The sequence below is a fragment of the Sardina pilchardus genome, chromosome 1 (genome assembly GCF_963854185.1).
Source record: "Sardina pilchardus chromosome 1, fSarPil1.1, whole genome shotgun sequence".
NCBI classification, from domain to species: domain Eukaryota; kingdom Metazoa; phylum Chordata; class Actinopteri; order Clupeiformes; family Clupeidae; genus Sardina; species Sardina pilchardus.
Genome location: NC_084994.1, coordinates 10,643,796 through 10,668,965, shown reverse-complemented (window position 1 = coordinate 10,668,965; position 25,170 = coordinate 10,643,796). Strand labels below are relative to the sequence as shown.

Sequence of the window (25,170 nt, the reverse complement as noted above, 5' to 3'; positions counted from 1 at the left end):
GTAGATGGCTAAATGGCTACAATAGAAGGATACACGAAAAGCCCAAACTACCAAAATCTTCATATTTTATTACCACAGTTTCTATCTATAGGCCTCTCTTATTTGGTATACTGACTAGACATTATTGAACAAACAGAGGCTATTCATCTGTATTTCAGTATCTCAGTAGGTTAAAGTATTTTTAGATACCTCCCTGAAATTACTTTTTGCAGGTTGTGATGTCTTCTATATATTGTTGACGTTACTGTCAAAATGGCGTAACTGTTAAATTCCAATATAGTGAGTAGGCTATTGGCAAAACCGATTTCCATTTTTATGTTGAGCCGCCAGTTTAAAAAGTAACTAAGTTCACACACACACATATCAACAGATTCACATGCACAGATAAACACACTTCCACGGATTACACACACACACACACACACACGCGCACACATGCACATTCACACACACACAGACAGACACACACATATCTTTATACAAGCAAACTCACACATGCACACACTCATATACACATGAGCTGCAAGAGTAGGAGATATATAATATACATACAGTATACTGCACAAATCGGAGATACAGGAAAGTTGACAAGCGTAATTCGTTTTGGAGAGAATGTGCAGAACTGAGCGGCGGTCATATTGTGTACCGCTATGCGGTGCATCTAGTTTTAACAACAAATGACAAGTATGGCTCAGTTGGAGTGTGAAAATATTTTAGGCTAATGCAAATTCTTGTCAGCTCTGCTGAACTTATGTGGAAGAAGATTAAACAGTTGATTCAAAGACTTCCCAAACCAAAAACACCAACATGCATGTTCACCATTGTGTGTGCATATGCATACTTTAGTAAACCTTGACTTTCAATTTTATTAAAATACCTTTTCTGTCAATTCAGTATTGTTAATTGCTAATGGGGACAGACATGCCTTACTGGTTAGGGCTTTGAGCTTGTAACTGGAGGATTGCCGGTTCGATCCCCGACCAGTCCACGGCTGAAGTGCCCTTGAGCAAGGCACGTAATCCTTCACTGCTCCCCGAGCGCCGCTGTTGGGCAGGCAGCTCACTGCTCTGGGTTAGTCTGTGCTTCACCTCCCTGCATATCCACGGCATGCTGTGTGTTCACTAATTCACAAATTGGGATAAATGCAGAGGCCGAATTTCCCTCACAGGATCAATGAAGTATATATACTTATACTTAATTAATGTTTAGCTCCAGTGTGTAATTTCTGATGGGTCTTAAGATTTGAGCTCTGACTGAAACTCTTACCACATGTCATACACAGATATGGCTTTTCTCCTGTGTGGATCCTCTGGTGTTCCTTTAGATTGCACCTTTGCCTAAAGGCCTTTCCACAGTCAGAGCACTGATACGGCTTCTCTCCTGTGTGGACCATCTGGTGTTGCTTTAGATAAGACCTATGACTAAAGGCCTTTCCACAGTCAGAGCACTGATATGGCTTTTCTCCTGTATGAGTGTGTTGATGACGTATGAGGTGATCCTTAGTCTTGAAACTCATACCACATGTCATACACTGATACGGCTTCTCTCCTGTGTGGATCTTCTGGTGTTCCTTTAGATTACACTTTTGACGAAAGGCCTTTCCACAGTCAGAGCACTGATATGGCTTTTCTCCTGTATGTGTGCGCTGATGGGTGTTGAATTCGGCCCTAGTCTTGAAACTTTTCCCACATGTAGTACACTAATATGGCTTTTCTCCTGTGTGGATCATCTGGTGTATGTGGAGACAATGCATTTGACTAAAGGCCTTTCCACAGTCAGAGCACTGATGCGGCTTCTCTCCTGTGTGGACCCTCTGGTGTTCCTTTAGATGAGGCCTATGACTAAAGGCCTTTCCACAGTCAGAGCACTGATATGGCTTTTCTCCTGTATGTGTGCGCTGATGGATGTTGACCTCTGTCCTAGTCTTGAAACTCTTCCCACATGTAGTACACTGATATGGCTTTTCTCCTGTGTGGATCATCTATGTGGAGAAAATACATTTGACTAAAGGCCTTTCCACAGTCAGTGCACTGATACGGCTTTTCTCCTGTATGAGTGTGTTGATGACGTATGAGGTGATCTTTAGTCTTGAAACTCTTCCCACATGTAGTACACTGATACAGCTTTTCTCCTGTGTGGATCATCTGGTGTCTCTAGAGATTAACTCCAGTGTGTAATTTCTGATGGGTTTTAAGATTTGAGCTCTGTCTGAAACTCTTACCACATGTCATACACGGATATGGCCTTTCTCCTGTGTGGATCCTCTGGTGGTCCTTTAGATGAGACCTTTGACTGAAGGCCTTTCCACAGTCAGAGCACGGATATGGCTTTTCTCCTGTGTGGGCCTTCAAGTGTTTAGTTAGATTCCATCTTACACTAAAGGTCTTTCCACAGTCAGAGCATTGATATGGCTTTTCTCCTGTGTGGGTCCTCAGGTGTGTCTTGAGATTACTCATCCTACTGAAGGCTTTTCCACACTCAGTACAATGATGTGCCTTTACTGCAGTATGTCTCATTTCATCTGTGTTAATTTGCAAAATAAGTATGGGAGAACATTTAAACAATCAAATAATTATAATAAGCTTTACATTTCTTACATATTATAGCCTACATTATAAATTATGATATGTATAATGTGTTTATGTACAAATGGTTTTGTTTTTTGTTCATGATTTCCACTTTTCAAACAATAATTTACAACCTACCTGTAGGAAAAGGGTCTTTCTGATGATCTTCTCTTGAATCAGATTCCTCCTCCTTAATTTCCATCATAGGAGACTTTTCTTCTTTGCAGTTGAAGGTCTTGCAGTCACGATCCAGTTCAGGGTCTTCTTCCACTTTTTGAACACCAAACAGGTACTCTTGAAGGAAATCATCAACATCTTCTTCTTTTATCTTCTTCACTGGAATAGGCAGCATTGTTGGTTCAGACATTTCAGACTCCAACTCTAAATTCTAAAACAGATCCAGCCAAACATTACATGAATTGAAGAGATTTAAAATCTTCAGAAGGTGGGATTATATATAATGCCTCCTGTCTGACCTATTTGAACAATCCAGCCAATCGGTGACAGGACCCTTTATGATGCTAATTAGAACGATGTTGCATTAAGTGGGCGTGACCACCTGCTGACTCTCCACAAAGGAGTGTGGATGGGGCTGGATGGAGGTTGAGTTGGGGGTGGGGTGTGGATGGGGGTGGGTGGAGGTTGAGTTGGGGGTGGGGTGGAGGTGTGAAATTAAGGGTAAAGAGTAGGAGGGATGGAGTCATGTACAAAGACAGGTTCCATATTTACTTTAGAGTAGGGCCTATATGTTTAGAGCACCCCAATGACGACCTGCAAATATGTTAGTTCAGACCACTAAAACGACCCAGCAATAAATAGACAATATACAAAGAATACAAGATATTTTACATGGTGAATGGTGGTTCAGAGCATCCCCATGCCTACCTTTCAAGATTTAGAAATCTGACAACACTGGGTTTATACAATGCCTCCTGTCTGACCTATTTGAAAAATCTAGCCAATCAGTGAAAAGAGACTTTATGATGCTAATTAGCCATTTTCACGTGATGTCAGCAGCTGGGTATCAGCTCGTCCAGTAGCAGTAATATGCAGTCATAACGTCATTTAACTTTACTCTCAAATCAAGGCAGCTACGAGAGCTAACTCGTGCAAACGATAACTGAACATAACGTTAGTCCTAACGTTAGGAGACCCTGCTATACACAGCAGCAACTTCAGCTAACTAACATGTTAGCACGGAAGATCAAGTTGGTTGGATGTTGGACATTCGGATACTCAATGAAAGACCATTCCTTATTTTGAATCTCTGTTGAGTATCCAACATCAAACCAACTTGATCTTAGGTGAAACTAGCTGAAGTTGCTGCTATATATTAAGGATTAGGCTACTGACTTTACTCTCAAATCAAGACAGCTACGTGACGGCAATGTTTGCCAACGATAACAAGGAAAATGAAGATAATAAATACACGTGAAATATCAATCTTACCTCAAGAACTGTAACCGTATCGGTATCACCATAGCTTTTGCATATGCCGGATGAACTGATACGCAGCAAAGCTTCAAAGCGGAAAATGTCTGACGTTAGCGTGGGAAGGGCTAATTAGAACGATGTTGCATCAAGTGGCCGTGGCCACCTGCAGACTCTCCACAAAGACGTGTGGATGGGGGTGGATGGAGGTTGAGTTGGGGGTGGGGTGTGGATGGGGCTGGATGGAGGTTGAGTTGGGGGTGGGGTGGAGGTGTGAAATTAAGGGTAAAGAGTAGGATGGATGGAGTAATGTACAAAGAAAGGTTCCTTTTGTAAGAGTAGGGCCTATATATGTTTAGAGCACCTTAATGGCGATCTGCAAATATGTGAGTTCAGTCCACTACAACGACCCAGCAATAAATTAATCTATAAAGAATACAGCATATTTTACATCGTCTTTATTTTGATAAGCCATCAACCAATGAATGACTAGAAAAATAAAACAGGCTATTTAATTGGTGGACATGGCCCTAGGTCAACTTGCCTCAAAGTAAGTGAAGTGAGGGGGGATGTGAGATGAAACGTGATTGGGTGGAGGGTTTGGGTACCCAACAAAGAAGCCTCCTGTGTTCCTTACAGCTTTTCACACTTCTTGTTTGTGTCATTCCCTCATTTCAAGATCATTACAGTGCATGAAAATGCACTGTACTGTTCTTCCTAGGTTTCTTATTATTCCAACTTCTTCTAACGCTCGCTATTCAGCTTGAACCGTTTAACGTAGAAACTTGATTCAAACTTTGCTACGTAGGTCTTACTAAGGAGACCTGTGCAATGTATTTTTCAACTTTGTAACTTTTATACTTTTTAAACTATAAATTAAAAACTATTAAAAATTTCCCCATAGACTTAACATTGCTCATTATGACATCACGGCAGCAATTAGAATGTTACGCCAGGTGGCCAGTCCAGGTGCAGCAGCTCTCTCTCTCTCTCAGGCATTAAACAAACACTGGCTCTCTTGAGACTACATTTTCTGTTCCCCTGTATCAACTGTATCAACATAAGTCTTCCTAATTCCATCCAACTTTCTATCCATTCATCATCTTCAAACCATTTACTCATCCACCCATTCTAAACAGTCTGCCTATCAACATCAATTAGACGCTCTACATTCAACTTTTAAACAATCTACTGTGTCTCAGGCTGGCTCTCTTAAGACTAGCCAGTTAATTGATTACACCTGTATCTGTATCCACTACTCTCAGTAGAGAGCTGTGTCTCTCCATTCTACAAGAATATAAGGCACATTCCATCCAACATTCTATCCATTCATCTTCTTCAGACCATTCACTCATCCACCCATTAAACTGTCTATCAACATCCATTAAACAATCTGTCTATCAACATCCATTAAACTCTCTGTCTATCAACATTAATTAGACTATCTACATTCAACTTTTAAATTATTTACTCTGTCTCAGGCTTTAAGAGTACACTGGCTCTCTTAAGACTAGCCAGTTAAATTGATTACACCTGTGTCAACTACTCTCAGAGAGCTGTATCAGTGTCTCTCTTAACAAGAATATAAGGCACATTCCATCCAACCTTCTATCCATTCATCTTCTTCAGACCATTCACTCATCCACCCATTAAACTGTCAATCAATATCTATTAAACAATCTGCCTATCAACATCCATTAAACATTCTGTCTATCAACATTAATTAGACTATATACAACTTTTAAAGTATTTACTGTGGGTCCCTCTCAAGCAGCGTTTATATGTCCTGTTTCACTACTTCCTCTGTCCACAACTGTTTCAAAATAAAGGTCCTCACTGCAATAATACACTATTAAATCATTTAACCACTGAAACTACTCAACTATTGAACTGTTCAACCATTCTAACTGTCAGTTATCATCCACTATGCCTCCAGTCAACTTCATGAAACCTCCATGTACCTAGCAACCAACATAGCAACTATTAAAATTAAGTGTTTATGACCGTTTCCATAATAACCAACATGATTATACTGCAGTAACTTCTTGTTTCCTGATAGTGGCCACCATGGATACCCTAGCAACAAATGTTTCAAAATAAAAATCCTCACTAGCAAGTTAGCTAGTTAGCATGGTTAGCATTGTTAGCATAGTTAGCATTTTTAGCATAACTGCAAAAAATCATCAACTAAGTTAGCTAATCAACCTGGTTAGCATTGTTAGCAAATTTAGCATTTTTAGCATAGTTAGCATTACTGCTAGAAATCATCGGTTAAGTTAGCTAATCAACCTGGTTAGCATTGTTAGTAATGTTAGCATTGCTAGCATAATAAGCATTTTTAGCGTAACTGCTAGAAATCATTAGCTAAGTTAGCTAATCAACATTTTAACATGAATAGAAATCATTAGTTAAGTTAGAACTGGAACGTTGCATCTTTAAACTGTCTACCTTCACACTATCAACTCTGTAAACTATGCAACCACCATGTTTACCCTAGCTACACCTTAGTAACCATATCTACATTATCTATCTATTTTTGCATTTTCATGCACTGGTAATTCCTTGGAATTGCATTTCTAGTTTATAGATGTTATGTCTGAGTTTATTTTGTGTGCATTCAAATGTGACTTTATTTTTGCTCCAACTTCACAAATGACATTATCATTTGCACAACAACAGAAGACATTTTTTTTAAATTCCACATTTCTTTTTGTGAATATTTGTCTGAACGAACCATTTGTTGTAAAAAATATATAAATTGATTTGTTCAAACTGCCATTATGAGATACCTTGTAACTGAGATAGTCATGCGCTGTTGCTTTGAACGTATTCAGTACTTTATTTATAATGACAGAATATCATTTACACATTATCAAATAAAGTGACATTTGCAAGAGTTTTTGAAACTTACATTCTTGTTGCATTTGTATCCAGTATGTGTGATCTCATGAGAACTTTTTAATTGCGCTGATTTAACTTATTTAACAACAAATGACAAGTATGGCTCATTTGGAGTGTGAAAATATTTTAGGCTAATGCAAATTCTTGTCACCTTTGCTGAACTCATGTGGAAGAAGATTAAACAGTTGATTCAAAGACTTCCTAAACCAAAAACACCAACATGCATGTTCACCAGTTTGTGTGCATATGCATACTTTAGTAAACCTTGACTTTCAATTTGATTAAAATACCTTTTCAGTCAAATCAGTATTGCTAATTGCTAATGGGGACAGACATGCCTTACTGGTTAGGGCTTTGAGCTTGTAACTGGAGGATTGCCTGTTCGTTCCCCGACCAGTCCACGGCTGAAGTGCCCTTGAGCAAGGCACGTAATCCTTCACTGCTCCCCGAGCGCCGCTGTTGGGCAGGCAGCTCACTGCTCTGGGTTGGTGTGTGCTTCACCTCCCTGCATATCCACGGCATGCCGTGTGTTCACTAATTCACAAATTGGGATACATGCAGAGGCCGAATTTCCCTCACAGGATCAATGAAGTATATATACTTAATTAATGTTTAGCTCCAGTGTGTAATTTCTGATGGGTCTTAAGATTTGAGCTCTGACTGAAACTCTTACCACATGTCATACAAGGATATGGCTTTTCTCCTGTGTGGATCCTCTGGTGTTCCTTTAGATTACACCTTTGCCTAAAGGCCTTTCCACAGTCAGAGCACTGATACGGCTTCTCTCCTGTGTGGACCATCTGGTGTTGCTTTAGATAAGACCTATGACTAAAGGCCTTTCCACAGTCAGAGCACTGATATGGCTTTTCTCCTGTATGAGTGTGTTGATGACGTATGAGGTGATCCTTAGTCTTGAAACTCATACCACATGTCATACACTGATACGGCTTCTCTCCTGTGTGGATCCTCTGGTGTTCCTTTAGATTACACTTTTGACGAAAGGCCTTTCCACAGTCAGAGCACTGATATGGCTTTTCTCCTGTATGTGTGCGCTGATGGGTGTTGAATTCGGCCCTAGTCTTGAAACTCTTCCCACATGTAGTACACTGATATGGCTTTTCTCCTGTGTGGATCATCTGGTGTATGTGGAGACAATGCATTTGACTAAAGGCCTTTCCACAGTCAGAGCACTTATACGGCTTCTCTCCTGTGTGGACCCTCTGGTGTTGCTTTAGATGAGACCTATGACGAAAGGACTTTCCACAGTCAGTGCACTGATATGGCTTTTCTCCTGTATGAGTGTGTTGATGACGTATGAGGTGATCTTTAGTCTTGAAACTCTTCCCACATGTAGTACACTGATACGGCTTTTCTCCTGTGTGGATAATCTGGTGTCTCTGGAGATTAGATGTTTGACTAAAGGTCTTTCCACAGTCGGAGCACTGATACAGCTTTTTTCCTGTGTGGATCCTCTGGTGTTCCTTTACATGAGACCTTTGACTGAAGGCCTTTCCACAGTCAGGGCACAGATATGGCTTTTCTCCCTTGTGGATCCTCTTGTGTTGCATTAGATTCCATCTTAGACTAAATGTCTTTCCACAGTCAGAGCATTGATATGGCTTTTCTCCTGTGTGGGCCTTCAGGTGTTTAGTTAGATTCCATCTTTGACTAAAGGCCTTTCCACAGTCAGAGCATTGATATGGCTTTTCTCCTGTGTGGATCCTCAGGTGTGTCTTGAGATTACTCATCCTACAGAAGGTTTTTCCACACTCAGGGCACAGATATGGCTTTTCTCCCTTGTGGATCCTCTTGTGTTGCATTAGATTCCATCTTAGACTAAATGTCTTTCCACAGTCAGAGCATTGATATGGCTTTTCTCCTGTGTGGGCCTTCAGGTGTTTAGTTAGATTCCATCTTTGACTAAAGGCCTTTCCACAGTCAGAGCACTGATATGGCTTTTCTCCTGTGTGGATCCTCAGGTGTGTCTTGAGATTACTCATCCTACAGAAGGTTTTTCCACACTCAGTACAATGATGTGCCTTTACTGCAGTATGTCTTGTCTCATCTGTGTTGATTGGCAAAATAAGTATGGTAGAACATTTGAACAATCAAATAATTATAATAAGATTTACATTTCTTACATATTATAGCCTACATTATAGAATAAGTATAATATTTGTATGTACAAATGGTTTTGTTTTTTGTTCATGATTTCCACATTTCAAACAATAATTTACAACCTACCTGTAGGAAAAGAGTCTTTCTGATGATCTTCTCTTGAATCAGATTCTTCCTCCTTAATTTCCATCATTGGAGACTTTTCTTCTTTGCAGTTGAAGTTCTTGCACTCAGATTCTTCCTTCGTAATTTCCATCATAGGAGACTTTTCTTCTTTGCAGTTGAAGGTCTTGCAGTCACAATCCAGTTCAGGGTCTTCTTCCACTTTTTGAACACCAAACAGGTACTCTTGAAGGAAATCATCAACATCTTCTTCTTTTATTTTCTTCACTGGCATAGGCAGCGGTGTTGGTTCAGACATTTCAGACTCCAACTCTAAATTCTAAAACAGATCCAGCCAAACATTACATGAATTGAAGAGATTTAAAATCCTCAGAAAGTGGGATTATATATAATGCCTCCTGTCTGACCTATTTGAACAATCCAGCCAATCGGTGACAGGAGCCTTTATTATGCTAATTAGAATGATTTAGCCTCCAGTGGGCGTGGCCACCTGCTGACTCTCCACAAAGACGTGTGGATGGGGCTGGATGGAGGTTGAGTTGGGGGTGGGGTGTGGATGGGGCTGGATGGAGGTTGAGTTGGGGGTGGAGTGTGGATGGGGCTGGATGGAGGTTGAGTTGGGGGTGGGGTGTGGATGGGGCTGGATGGAGGTTGAGTTGGGGGTGGGGTGTGGATGGGGCTGGATGGAGGTTGAGTTGGGGGTGGGGTGTGGATGGGGGTGGATGGAGGTTGGGTTGGGGGTGGGGTATGGATGGGGGTGGATGGAGGTTGAGTTGGGGGTGGGGTGTGGATGGGGCTGGATGGAGGTTGAGTTGGGGGTGGGGTGTGGATGGGGCTGGATGGAGGTTGAGTTGGGGGTGGGGTGTGGATGGGGGTGGATGGAGGTTGAGTTGGGGGTGGGGTGTGGATGGGGGTGGATGGAGGTTGAGTTGGGGGTGGGGTGTGGATGGGGGTGGATGGAGGTTGAGTTGGGGGTGGAGTGTGGATGGGGGTGGATGGAGGTTGAGTTGGGGGTGGGACGGAGGTGTGAAATTAAGGGTAAAGAGTAGGATAGATGGAGTCATGTACAAAGACAGGTTCCATATTTACTTTAGAGTAGGGCCTATATGTTTAGAGCACCCCAATGACGACCTGCAAATATGTTAGTTCAGACCACTAAAACGACCCAGCAATAAATAGACAATATACAAAGAATACAGGATATTTTACACTGTCTTTATTTTGATAAACCATCAACCATCAAATTTGAGTTTTGCGTAACTGCGAGCCAAATGTTTTGCCGTATTCAGAGCCTTAGATACTATAAACCATTCAAAAACTTGCATTAACACTTCCAGGTCCAAGGCCTTTCAGACGCTTTGAGGTAGTTTGCTACAACCTTATATTTTTTAAGATTTTTGTCTAAACTGAAAACATCCATGCAAAAGTGACACATATGGTTATAATCTAAAAATCCTCAGCAATAAGAAAATCAGAGCGAAGTGAATGTAAAGACATTAGTATGGTGTAAACACAACCTTACAAACTCTTATTTTCAAACGTCTTCAAACTTTATATAAAAAACACATTTTAAATAATGGCCAAGACGTTTACTGATTACATAAAAGTAAAAAAAAAATAATAATAATAATAATAAAACATTCAGAGATATTTGGTGGTTTCACCACTAATTGGAAAAAAGTGATGTTTCAGGTGAATACAGATTAGATGGGTGGGTCACACCTATAACTGCCCCCTCCCCACTGTCACTGGTGACTGTCAATGGGCCATCTGTCAAAACAAAAGCAGCTCTCTTTCCCCACATCACTTGAAAAGAAGCCAAAAAACTTTGGCACTGCATACACCCTTGCCATTTGGATGACACCCACCAAATTTGAGAGCAGTCAGATGAGTGGTTCGAGAGTAATGCGTGAAACAGACAGTGACACACAGACAGACGTTCCTTGCATTTATAGATAGATAGAAGATTACATGTGTAGTGTGGTGGTGATAGATAAAACTACAAAGATTAAATGCAGTGTTTTAACTATATCTTAAGCCTACCTTACACTGACAGACTTCGACAAGTTTTGGGAAAGATTCTTGAAAGATTGTAGTCTTTTGAGGAAAGCTTGAATGAGGTGCATTAAGCCTACCTTACACTGGCAAGATTTGGAAAATATTCTTAAAAGACTGTAGTCTTTTGAGTAAAGTTTGAATGAGGGGCATTAGTGAAAAGACTACAATCTTTGAAGACTCTTTCCCAAATCTTATCAGTGTAAGGTAGGCTTTAGTTAAAAGACTACAGTCTTTCAAGAATCTTTTCGAAATCTTGTCAAAGTCTGTCAGTGTAAGGTAGGCTTTGGGTAGAATTACTTTCCTTTATCATAAGAATAGTAGTAACAAATTACAGTCATTTCCTCAGCTTCTTCATAGGGTGTCAATTGGAACAGGTGTCATTACTTTCGGCATGTACTTTTTCAAACGACCTTTGGGCCTATATAAAGGGCCACCGAGCCCAACCTAGACAAACACGGAGCAAATAATACACATCGAAGACTCGCAAGGGAAAATCCACCTTAAGGTCTCCAATGAAATGACTGAGAGGATGGCAACAGGTGAGGGAGTCAAACATTTTGTGACGGGATTAAGGCTTAGTTCACACTGGCAGTTGAAATCCGATGTCTTGCATATCCGATCAGAACCTGATCTTTCTGACTGACTGTTCTCATTGCATATTGCAAGTGATCACATCCGATCTTGGCGTGCAATGCTCAGATCCGATATAAATTACACACACCTGGATTCATTAGGTAGAGTTGCACACAACCATGTCGTCATGGATGAAATGGATTTTTGATATTTTCCAACTGATTAGGCGTAGCCGCGGCGCAAATACCTTTGACTGTACCTTAAAACAGTTTTTGAGAAAGCGTCAGAAACGGAGGAGACTACTATATTCGAGTTTTTTTCTTTGCAGCGATGTCAACGCGCATGACACAGCAACGGGAGGGATGGTGCAGGCAACGTAGTTGTGATTGGTGGGATCGTGTTGTTGGATCTTTCAGTGATATTTGACATGTGGCTGTCAAATTTCCGAATGCGCGAGGCAACATTCCGTCAGATTTGTGATATACTGTGGCCTCACATCGCGCGCAAAGACACTCAATTTCGGCAGTCAGTCTCTGTTGAGAAGAGAGTTGCGGTGGCATTGTGGTGGCTTGCCACAGGCTGTGGATACCGAACCCTGGCACATCAGTTCGGGCTTTGGAAGTCAACTGTCTGTGTTATCGTACACAAAGTATGCAGAGCTTTATCCTCTCTCCGGCACGATTTCATAAAATTCCGTACTGGGCCTCATCTGGAGGAGATCGTGAGAGGTTTCAGGTCAACATGGGGCTTCCCCCCTAGCCTGGGTGTTCCCAATACTGCCTTGCACGGTGATTTCTTTCACGCTGCTAAGGCAGTCTGGAAACTAACGCCCACATTTGATCGCCTGATGTTGGCGACCAATCACAGAACAGGGCAGAAAGCAAGACCATGATGAGCAATGCACAGACGCATTTGATAGACATTCGTGGCGCCCAATGAACGGATCTGGGCATTTTTTCAGATAGGAGAAAATGAACGTCTGGTTGCCAGACCACGTCTCATTTGAGAAGTGGTAGGCGCTAGCCAGGCTAGCTTCCCCCAGTGCGGTGGAACAATAGACGGGAGTCATATTCCCATTAGCGCCCCATCAGACAATCACACCGATTATTTCAATCGTAAAGGGTGGCATTCTGTTATCCTCTAAGCTGTTTCAGATCACCAGTACAGGATAATAGGCTACAAACTCTACAACACACAAACATTGTGCTGCATTTCAATTAGAAATAAAAGGCGCTATGCCAGTGGGGAATAGAACACGGGTGTTCACTTGACAGTTCAGACAAGCCACGCCTACGTCACGTCTGTCAAGAATAGAACATATACTTTTTTGATCCCGTGAGGGAAATTCAGTTCTCTGCATTTAACCCAATTTAACCGAAAATTAGTGAAAACACAAGGAAGTTGGCACAAGGAAGTTTGTCACATGAATATGATTACTGATGTAAAGAATGCAGTGAAATTGTTAGTTCCTATATGTATATGTATAAATATAATTATTAGCCTAAGCATTTAGCCTATTTCAGGAAATAATTATATTTTGCTTGCACATTTTCTGATTTATCCTCTTAACATGCTTAAAATGCTGGAAACACCCTTCAGATTTTTGAACATCACCGTTGGATGGCCAGGCAGTGTCCATGACTGCAGAGTGCTGCGGAATTCGGTGATTTTTTCAAAGGCAGAGCGGGGTGTTCTCTTTCCACCTGTAAGTCTGTATGTTACAAGTTATGGCATGCACTGCCACCTGTGTTACATATATTAATGGGTTAATTGATATTATCAGGTCACAGAATTGATCTGTGGGATAGAGGTGCCCATAATGCTTCTGGGTGATCCTGCTTACCCTTTGCGGAGCTGGATCATGAAGGGTTATCCAGACACGGGCAACCTTACCCAACCCCAGCAGCAATTCAACTTCAGCTTGAGCAGAGCCAGAGTGACTATTGAATGTGCATTCGGTAGGCTGAAGGGTCGCTGGTGCTGCCAGGCCAAGAGGCTTGATGTGGACATCATGAATGCCCCCGTCAGTGGTCATTGCATGTTGTGTACTTGACAACATTTGTGAAGTTCAGGGGGAGGTGTACAATGATGCTGATCCAGAGTGTGGCCAGGGGGCTCACGCACCACAACCTGACCACACTTACCACGACGTTGACCACGGCACCATGCACACCACTGAGAGTTGGGGAAGCCCTCACACAGTATTTTCAAGCACCCTATTAGCCTTTTCCTTTTAAAATATTGATGACACATTAGAATTTTGCAATTCAATTTATTTTTCTTCTCTTTTCTGAAGAAAAGGTTGATTTGTCTTCATCAAAAAGGAGGGAGTTTCATTAAAAAGAAAAAAGACAAACAGAATATGTAGTACATTATGAAATTAGAAATGATCTAATTTATATACCCTTTTACTTAAACTTAAAGTGCTTTTTGGAGGCAGGCTGCATCTCTCTTTGTTCTATGTAATTAAAATGACATTCTTCATGACAAAGTAAAAGATCTCATAATGAAATACAAAACGTATGGACAAATAAATCTTCACTTTCCTCACTGATCAAGAAATGTAAACTGTGACCTCTCTTTACTTAGATCTTCTACATCTCTTAAGAATGATGGTTGCTCTTGCAGCTGTATTTGCCGTTATTGATAAGGTCGAGAAGGACCTACATGTAGGCCATGAAAGAATGGTGGTTGCGGAGATGGACCTCTTGGAAAGGATGAATACTGGCCAGGTGGACCATAGTGAAGGCCTAATCCTTGTGGATGGGCCTGCCTATCTTTCACCTGCTGGGACAACAGATACATTGTAGACCATAAAGGTAAGAGTTATATTGTCCTTATGTTTAGCTATATTCGCTGTCTAGCCTCTAAATGGCATGTGGCTAGTATCAGTTGTAATGTGTGATCTTGTAAAAGCTTGATAGGACTGACAAGTAGGAGTTAATTTATCGATGGAGGATAGTCCATGACAACCGATTGCATTCTGTGCTAGTCAACGTTAAATGACTGCAAGTTTTGTGGATTTAAACCATTGTCATATGGGTAATTCCATATCAGTTGGAACAGGTCCGACACCATGGTCCTCAGTTTTTCCTGATTTTTGGTCCAAATGTTCCTCCATGTCTCATTAGAAGAAAACCAAAATTTTAGCTAGGTATCTTGTTTAGTTTCTGAGATATGGCTCTTCAAATGTGGTTAGACGCGTCCTAAAAAAAGGCTGAAAATTCTTGTATTTAATGAGCACCACTTTTTTTAAACCCCTCTCCTCTCTTAAGGCTACCATATTATTTTCTAAAAATTTGAACACTGGGGCAGTACCCTGTGTTGTTGTCCAAAATCATAAAGGAATTACAGTCCTTCCCACCATTGGAGACTTATTCATCGAAACAAACCCATATTTGTTTTGAAAGCAATGAAAAACAAAAACTGTTTTTGTTCTGTTATGGTCATGAATGGCTAGCACTCACAGTTTTAAAAATCTACATATATATAGTCCATGAGTAAGAGAACATGTTGACAAAAAATTGAGAATGTTAGTTTTCGTATTTCGAGGCTATGAGCCTTCAAAGTTGGCCAAAATGGCGTTTTTTCCTAAAAATGCCACTTTTATTGCCTTTTTCCAAGGACAAGATGAAATGCAAATCCAACATTTCTTTTTTTCTGCAATAGTGTGGCACTTTGTAGATCATGTGAATGTGGTAGATCCAACCTGTCCATTTTAATATCCCCACAGCACATGTCTGAAGTTAGAAAAAATGAAAAATAGTCTTGGCTGAAGGAGGTGTTGGTTTGATTTGTATGAACCTCTTAGAAGGACAATATGGGGTGTAAACCCATTTTTTTCTGTTTGAGGGATCAGAATGCCATCCTGAGAATAGGATAAAAATGTTGTATCCCATTTTTACTCTTTAGTGATCCCTTAAAGGGATATTCCGCCATTTTTGGAAATACGCTCATTTTCTATGGAGTTTCGTTTGTGCCAAAAAGTTCAAACAATACTTTTTCAAATTCAAACAAAAATCAATTAATCAAAATACCAAATACAAAATCTAAACAAAAAAAATAAAGTCGAAAAAAAAAATCTAAACTCGCAAACAAATTATTTGTGTAGTTGCAAAAAAAAACTGTTTGAATAACTTGTCTTTTGGTTTACAATAACAACAGTCATTTGCAGCGACATCATTCGTTTGTTTGCTCCTGGCTTTTTCAGTTTCGATTCTGGCTCTCGCGTTTGCGCTGCCTGTTTCTTTGCTTGCGATTCTGGCACAAACTTCACATGTGGGTGGGTGTCTGTGGGGTGCATTCCTATTGGCTGATGCGTTTTGACTGACAGCTTTACTATGGATTCAAGCGCAAGAGCTACCCACCTCCCCCCCAGGTAGTGGTGCAACGCTCTTTTTGGCCACTATGTACAGGTATATGCGATGTGGCGCTATTGAGCACAGTATGTCAACCGCCATATGAAGAAGAAGAAGATATTGACCACAGTAAGTAGTTCCGTGGAGCTAGCTACACCAAAGCCATCGATGGGCTACACGCGTTATGGACTCAAAACAATGGGTTTTCCTCACTACTCATTAACCCAAGGTAAGAAGTGTAATCTAATTTGTTATGGGTCTAATTTTCACGTTTATGTGGGATGTTATGGCGTAGTTGTTACAATACTGACGCTGGTTTTAAGGTATCAGATGGCTATCTTAGCATCGTAGGTTTGTCCACATACAAACGAGGCTTTTGATGAAATGTCGCACTACAGTAGCCTAAATTATGAATTCATACCATGTATTTATTTGTTCAGAAGTATATTGTTAATGTCCTCGCGTTATATAAGCGTATGTGTCCGATTATGTCATGAAATATCGCTATGTTGTCAACGGTAGTCTAGCATAGTATGAGCGCGATGGTGCGATCTATCTGTGGTCAGTTCATCAATGGCCCTGGCGATCTCTGGAGGTCCACTCTTTGTGAACGTTTGGAGACCACAGACATAGTGTAACCTTAGTTAGAGTATTGGTTCATTTGCCTGAGAAAGACCCAAGGGTCGAAACGTTACTTTTTGTAAACATGGGAGCTCAAGCAGTGTTGCCAACGTTACCTTCTTCTGTTACATCTCCCCAGGAAATGTAATTAAGCACTGTGACCAGCTCTGTCTTTTGATTAGTACATGTAATTTGTCTTTTGCTTGTGCTTGTGTGTTTGTGCAGAACAACTCATCGTGATGGAGCACCTGTACTCCCTGATACAGCAGGATCTGAGGGGATTCCTCAGACAGGACGCAGATGTGGATTGACAACATCCTGCAGTTTAACTTTATTAGAATAAGTGTTGTTTTGAATAAAGAACAATAAAATTGTACTACTTACTACATACTACTTACTGTATGTTAACCTGACTCACCACTTGAATTTCGTTCCACCTAGCTCCTCACATTCATCTGGAACTACTCCATTGGAAATGTATTTCAGAAGGCAGGGCCTTGTCAAAACACCTTTCATATGATTGGATAAACTAATTTATTGACATGCTACTACAACAGGGGTGGGCAAACTAAGGCCCAGGGGCCACATGCGGCCCTCTGCTCTGTTTCATGTGGCCCGCCATGAAGTCAAACACATAAAATTAAATGTGGCCTGTTGTTACATAAACCTGATATACATCCATCACACAGCATGGTTTCATAACTGATGTGCTATGTTTGTCAATGAAAACAAGAGAACAGGCCGCACTATGCATAAGCAATCACCATTTATTCACACAGACGCGTTTCGGCGCTCTGCCTTCCCAGTATGTTTGTCAATACCATCATCAAGCTGTACTTTTGGGAACTCTGACTGAATAAATACATTTTTTTGGAAGGTAACATCACTTTTTCATTGCTTAATTAATCATAGCATATAAGCTTACCATTCTTAACATCCAACTACTTGGTAACTTTCTAATGTAGCTTGGCATTTTCTGCCTCTCGGATGCGCGCGCAGCCAGTATAGTTGGTAAACGAGAAACCTATGTATATCAACAATAACAGCAATATCAACAGTCACAACAGTGTCCACGTCCACTGGGTGTGCAAGGGACCAGGCAGAGTCAGCTAGTCATGTGCGGAGCATAGCTGTGTTTTTTGGTTTGTAAAGGACACAGCAGGAGAAGGGTGAGCTGGGTTTGTGGCGGCTGGAAGTCTGCAGGTGTGCAACGGACCGGGCAGAGCCAGCCGGGTGTGTGAGGGAGAGAGCAGCGTCTGTTGGGAGTGTGAAAGCCACAGATTTCAGAGCCACCCTGAGGGGCTGGGCAAAGCCTGCTCTGTGTGTTAGAGACACAACAGGATCTGTTGGGTGTGTGAGGGATGGGGTACAGCGCATTGTGTATGTGAGGGACACAGCTAGGTCCATCGGGTGTGCGAGGGGTGGGGCAGGGCAGAGCCTGCAGGTACTGTGGAGCAGAGTCTCTCAGGTATGTGAGGCACACAATAGGATCCACCAGGTGTGTGAAAGACGCAGCGGACTCTGTCTGGTGTGTGGTGCTGTGCTGCAGATGGAGAAGAGGCCGTCAGCTGTGCTGTGTTGTGCTGCAGATGAAACAGGGACCGATGGTTGTGATGGCAATGAAGCAGAGGTTGACCAAAGACTGTGTGGTGTGTATGGGACAGAGAAGAGGTCGGTTGAACAGGTCAAACTGCAGGATGTTGTCAATCCACATCTGCGTCCTGTCTGAGGAATCCCCTCAGATCCTGCTGTATCAGGGAGTACAGGTGCTCCATCACGATGAGTTGTTCTGCACAAGCACACAAGCACAAGCAAAAGACATGAGACATGTACTAATCAAAAGACAGAGCTGGTCACAGTGCTTAATAACATTTCCTGGGGAGATGTAACAGAAGAAGGTAACGTTGGCAACACTGCTTGAGCTCCCATGTTTACAAAAAGTAACGTTTCGACCCTTGGGTCTTTCTCAGGCAAATGAACCAATACTCTAACTAAGGTTACACTATGTCTGTGGTCTCCAAACGTTCACAAAGAGTGGACCTCCAGAGATCGCCAGGGCCATTGATGAACTGACCACAGATAGATCGCACCATCGCGCTCATACTATGCTAGACTACCGTTGACAACATAGCGATATTTCATGACATAATCGGACACATACGCTTATATAACGCGAGGACATTAACAATATACTTCTGAACAAATAAATACATGGTATGAATTCATAATTTAGGCTACTGTAGTGCGACATTTCATCAAAAGCCTCGTTTGTATGTGGACAAACCTACGATGCTAAGATAGCCATCTGATACCTTAAAACCAGCGTCAGTATTGTAACAACTACGCCATAACATCCCACATAAACGTGAAAATTAGACCCATAACAAATTAGATTACACTTCTTACCTTGGGTTAATGAGTAGTGAGGAAAACCCATTGTTTTGAGTCCATAACGCGTGTAGCCCATCGATGGCTTTGGTGTAGCTAGCTCCACGGAACTACTTACTGTGGTCAATATCTTCTTCTTCTTCATATGGCGGTTGACATACTGTGCTCAATAGCGCCACATCGCATATACCTGTACATAGTGGCCAAAAAGAGCGTTGCACCACTACCTGGGGGGGAGGTGGGTAGCTCTTGCGCTTGAATCCATAGTAAAGCTGTCAGTCAAAACGCATCAGCCAATAGGAATGCACCCCACAGACACCCACCCACATGTGAAGTTTGTGCCAGAATCGCAAGCAAAGAAACAGGCAGCGCAAACGCGAGAGCCAGAATCGAAACTGAAAAAGCCAGGAGCAAACAAACGAATGATGTCGCTGCAAATGACTGTTGTTATTGTAAACCAAAAGACAAGTTATTCAAACAGTTTTTTTTTGCAACTACACAAATAATTTGTTTGCGAGTTTAGATTTTTTTTTTCGACTTTATTTTTTTTGTTTAGATTTTGTATTTGGTATTTTGATTAATTGATTTTTGTTTGAATTTGAAAAAGTATTGTTTGAACTTTTTGGCACAAACGAAACTCCATAATTTTCCACCTCCCCTCGAGCAAAACAATCGATATTTACCTTGTTCCCGTTCATCCAGCCATTCTGTGAGTCTGGCGATACAACTTTTAGCTTCAGCCTAGCATAGATCACTGAATCGGATTAGACCATTAGCTTCTCGCCTGCTAGCTTCATGTTTGAAAGTGACTAAGATTTCTGATAATTTTCCCATTTAAAACGTGTCTCCTTTCAAGTTAGAAAGTGCAATAAGACCAACTGAAAATGAAACCTGGCGTTTTTCTAGGCTGATTTGACATGGAACTACACTCTCATCTGGCGTAACAATCAAGGCAACTTGCAAACGTACCATAGGCGCAGTAATATCGTACGCAGCATCTGAAAATAGTCCCCATAGACATCAAGCAGTAGTAGTGCCAGTAGCTGCAAGTTGCCTTGATTATTACGCCAGATGAGAATGTAGTTCCATGTCAAATCATTTTGGCCAACTTTGAAGGCTCATAGCCTCGAAATACGAAAACTAACATTCTCAATTTTTTGTCAACATGTTCTCTTACTCATGGACTATATATATGTAGAGTTTTAAAACTGTGAGTGCTAGCCATTCATGACCATAACAGAACAAAAACTGTTTTTTTTTTTCATTGCTAGATACAAGATAACAAGCTAAAATTTTGGTTTTCTTCTAATGAGACATGGAGGAACATGTGCACCAAAAATCAGGAAAAACTGAGGACCATGGTGTCGGACCTGTTCCAACTGATATGGAATTGCCCATATGCCGTCTCTGCTATTGCTGCGTTTGATCAGTCAGATTTTAAATCTCTGGTGGTGGGTTGGACGAAATGTAGTGTAATCGACATCTTCGCCCACCTCACACGGCACATTGACCGCCAAGATACGCTGGAGGGCAATAAGTGTACAGGATCGAATATTCCCGGCGTAAAATTGACTGCCAATGTGCCGCCACCAGTATGAAACCTCTAATAGCCTGTTTCTATGAAGGTTTAAACTTTGAGAGTATTTAAACCAGAGAAAATGTGAGCAAATGTTAATACCTGTCTGAGAAAAGTGTATAAAGTTTTTGAGGGGTTTTACAGCCTTAAACATCTATAATAATTGTAAAAAAAAAAAAAATAAATAAAGCTACTACTTCACAGATTTTACTTATCACGGGTTATTTTTGGAACGTAACCCCCGCGATAAAACGAAGGATCACTGTACACGAAAGGCACAAACAAGCTCATATCTCCGTTTTTCACGATACTCGTGTATGTCAGAATGGGGCCTTAGTGCAGCCTCCATTGCAGTATGAATCCAAGCAGTCAATGTGCCGGAATTCGTGTCAGATACATTCTTCTCGATATGAGCTAGTGATACAGTCTCACTCTCACTCCAGAAACACGTTGTTGTAGCCCATAGCTGATGACCATCGTCTCGTGTTTTCCGTATTCATGGATTTCATCAGGTCCCTTTTCACAGGTGTATAAAATCAAGCACCGTGATTATCCATGCAGACTGCATGGAGCTTGATTAATACACCTGTGGAAAGGGACCTTATGAAACCCATGAATATGCAGTCTGGCAGATTTCTCCTTATTCTCCATGTTTGTAGCTGCTTTCTCTTTCAAACACTTCCACCGTATAATGTCATTTGTATGAAGTGGGCTCCCTGATTGAGTGTGATGACCTCCAGAATCTATTGTAAATCTGGAAAATTGTACAACAATAAACAGTAATGAAGGTACCTCGGATTTAAAAATTAGGCAAACAAGCCAGTCACTATCACACAAGGAAACCAGGAACAAGAGAATGGAGACGCAATTGCTCAAGGCTTCTTTAATTTTCAAAATCAGAAGGCCACGATGGGCAAACAACGGAACGACACAGTGTAGAAAAAAACAAAGACTGGACTAGAGCTTGAACGGTGTCTTCCATAGAACAGAGAATATCACACAAAGACAACCGAGAAGACAAGCACTAAAATGCAAACATAACGAGCAAACTGGATACAGGTGACTGCTACTAAAACCCAGGAGAGGCTGAACGGACAAGACCTGCACCTGGAGCTGGAACCTGGACTGGAGTAGATCCAGGGACTGGAGCCCGGAACAGAGGAACCATGTGAGGCTGGTGTGACAGTCACTGATAAGTGGAAATAGCAAAAGCCAGAGGTGGAAAACTCCAGCTTCAGAAAGTAAAAGTCCGACCAGGTTTTGGTTCTACCTGAGCACAGGTGATCTCATCAATTAGCTGCACACACCCTGGCTGAAGACTTAATTAGAATCAGCTGATTTAAATACATGGTTGGCACAGATATGTTGTTGAACTTTTACTCCCTGTACGAGGCCTTATCGGCGTCTTCATAGTACGAAGTCGTCTAGTCTGGTGAACGTCTCCTTTGGGAATCTTACATTTTTCAGGTCCACTGGCTTTTCTCCATGATACCCTGGGTTTCATTATGTTGTGTGTAATTCTGAGAAACAGGCAAAGACACTCAGCCGTTGCAAGACACACACACACCGCCAGCCACCTTCTGAAAACAGAAACTACTCTGCACACATGCATAGCGTTTTGTCGTGTTTGCCTCACCTGTGTAGATGTTTTACCGGTGTGTCTGCACCTTCTTCCCAACTGGGTATACAGCGGTCCAGCGTCATGTCTTTCCAGGTTCCCTGTGAGATAAGAAACAACATTGGGCCAGAGGAGGATGCAGGAGATGCAGGGAGACAAGAGTCCGCATACAGCAAAATTAGAAAGATATAACATGCAGTCATTTGGTGTAGCAGGACTGAAGCAGGAATTGATTGGCACCTTACACTAAACGATTTAGATGACGGGACCGATTTTGGAAATTTAGTCGCCGACTGTTAAAACAAATAGATAGATACTAAGATAGATAGTTTATTGATCCCCAAGGAGAAATTTAAGAAACAAGACCAAAATCGTGCAATGTAAGCCAGCCTTTAATTGTTTAGTGTAAGGTGCCAATCTTAGTGGGTTTAAGTCTGTCAAAGTCAGTCTTTTTCTAGTTTTGCCATTACGACAATATCAAACATGTTTGATATTATCGGAAGTCTTTTCAGTCGTGGCTCATGCAAATAGTGACGTGAACATTAAAAACCAATAGTGACCTCGGTCGAACACGATACAGGAAGGGGCAAAATAGGCGACAGCTGTAGCCTATATGATATGTTATTTATTTTCTTATAATTTATTAGTCGGCTATTCTACGTGACAGAACAACTCTATATCTGTTAGTGATGTCACACATCAAACAATGCTGCAGAAACGCGAAAAGATTACTTTGATATGAGTAGGCTATCATGTGAGTTCCTGTTAATGATGACGTGTAGCCTAGTGCACGATGGAAATAATTTGAAGGAATCTAGCAGCAGTCTTGTAAATAGTGACCCACAGTCTTTGCAAAATCCTAATCTGAGACTGGCCTGTGACTAGACTGTAGTCTTTCAAAAATCTTTTCCAAATCTTTGCAAAGTCTGTCAATGTAAGGTAGGCTTTAGTCATCAGGGCTCACATTGGGCTTAGGCCATTGACGTTGGTGTACATGACTTTATGTGTCCACTTTCACATGTTCAACACGTGTTACTATTTTGTCTTTAAACAGAAGTGTCGTGGCACACTCGGAACTTAAAGATTTACGCCTTCATCAGGGTCATTTTGACTATTTTGTCTTGTAAAACTCTGCTAGCTGTACCAAGCATGAGTCCGGTCCATATTGGAGATTGACCAGTGAAATTTCTGAGCAGTTTAAAAACAAACTCAGGAAGACAGTAGTCGTTGTCAGGCCCAGCAGCATCAATTTGGGCTTTTTTAACCACCCCTCTGAAGTGTTGTGTAAAAGGTGAGGTATGAAATCATTCCTGACAACAAATACAAGAGGGAAAGACAAAGTTGTAAACAGTGGCGTCTGTGTACACCGTCATTGTTCCTAAAAATCCTTCATTTGACAGTATAGTCACATGCTAACTTGGCATCAGTAGGGGTGTGGTCTGCCCCTTCAATATCAGTCCCCTGCAGATCGCGTTTGTATCGCCGCCCCCGCTTTCACCGGCAGATCTCGCTGCTGCAAGAGGTCAGTTGGAGTTGAACTTGAACGCGCCTATAATATCAGTCCCCTGCGGCCTCTGCTGCACGCGCTCAAAGTGCTTGGTTACATCTGCTGCACTTCTCAGACTAGAGAAGAGCACAGCACAGCACAACTTTCAATGTCCTCAAGCTCAACCATACTTGTTGATTGGGACATGAGCCCAAATATGAACATGGTGAGTAGTGTAGTGGTTTGAAGAGCTGGCAAAAAAAAAAAAAAAAAAACACAAAATTACAGATGTTTAAGTCGTATAATTACAGGATGCATTGGTACTAACTAAATGAAGGAATTTGAAATGATTGCAGCAAATACACATACAGTACTATTTCTTGCTAGCATATCTGGCATTTTCGCATGATGTGGCTTAAACACCTATGCTATCCACCTTATTCCTTAACCCGGAAATATGCATCGTTGCGATGGTTACGATACTGTTTTCAACTTCCGTTCATTCTGTTAACATGTGCGTTCTCCGTAGCTAACTAGATTATGCCTCAACTTAGATTTCTTTCGAAATGTTGACAATTCTGCCCTCAACATGTATATACTACATCATATATAACCGATATAAAATAGAAAAGTTTACTTTTATATGCGTTATGATATGTTAAGCACCGTTAACCGTCACGTTAAAATAGATACAATGCAGCTTCGCCGGAAATATAAAACCGTTTCGGTGTCATGGCGACCCCCATTGTTGGCTGCGGAATATCGTGGATAGGTAGAAGGATCTGGACAACTGACCCATTTCTGATCACAGGAGAGTAGTATTGTTTTAGGAGACTGTCTAGACTCGCCTTGCAGAGTGTATTAATACCAACGACCCATCAGTCATAAACATAATGGGGCAATTGCTCTGTCGCTAGTTTGGAGTTTAACACGGTTTTTACACTCCAACTCCCAACTCCAGTTTAAAACCGTGTTAAACTCCAAACTAGCGACAGAGCAGTTGCCCCAAAAGCTCTGTTAAGTGACGTTTACCTATGTGTCTTCGCATAATCTACACCAAAGGAGCTCAGAGAGTGTGTTATGGATGTGGTGGTGTGTTCTGACGCCTCAGACGTTGCCACAGATGGGGCTGAACCTCCATCGGCAGGATTTCTGACAACCGGCTCATACGTATTATGTAAAATGGCGGTTGGTCTGGATTTGTGTGCTTTACGACACTACCAGTGGCATCAATGCATACAATATCCTTCTTACACCTTTGGTGGAAAATGTTTATGTTTCTCTTGGATCAGAAAGGCAAATGCGCTCGAACTCCGAATTTTATCAAGTCTTTGGGTGCGTAAAAAGAAAAA

The 25,170-nt window shown here is 41.5% G+C and overlaps 1 long non-coding RNA gene across 1 annotated transcript; it reads left to right on the top strand.

Annotated features, from left to right (window-relative positions):
• The first annotated feature begins 15,799 nt into the window (after positions 1-15,799).
• Positions 15,800-17,126, top strand: LOC134098142 (uncharacterized). The gene is made up of 2 exons (XR_009941017.1): positions 15,800-16,358; positions 16,976-17,126. It is a non-coding gene; the product is annotated as an uncharacterized LOC134098142 (long non-coding RNA).
• The last annotated feature ends 8,044 nt before the right edge of the window (positions 17,127-25,170 follow it).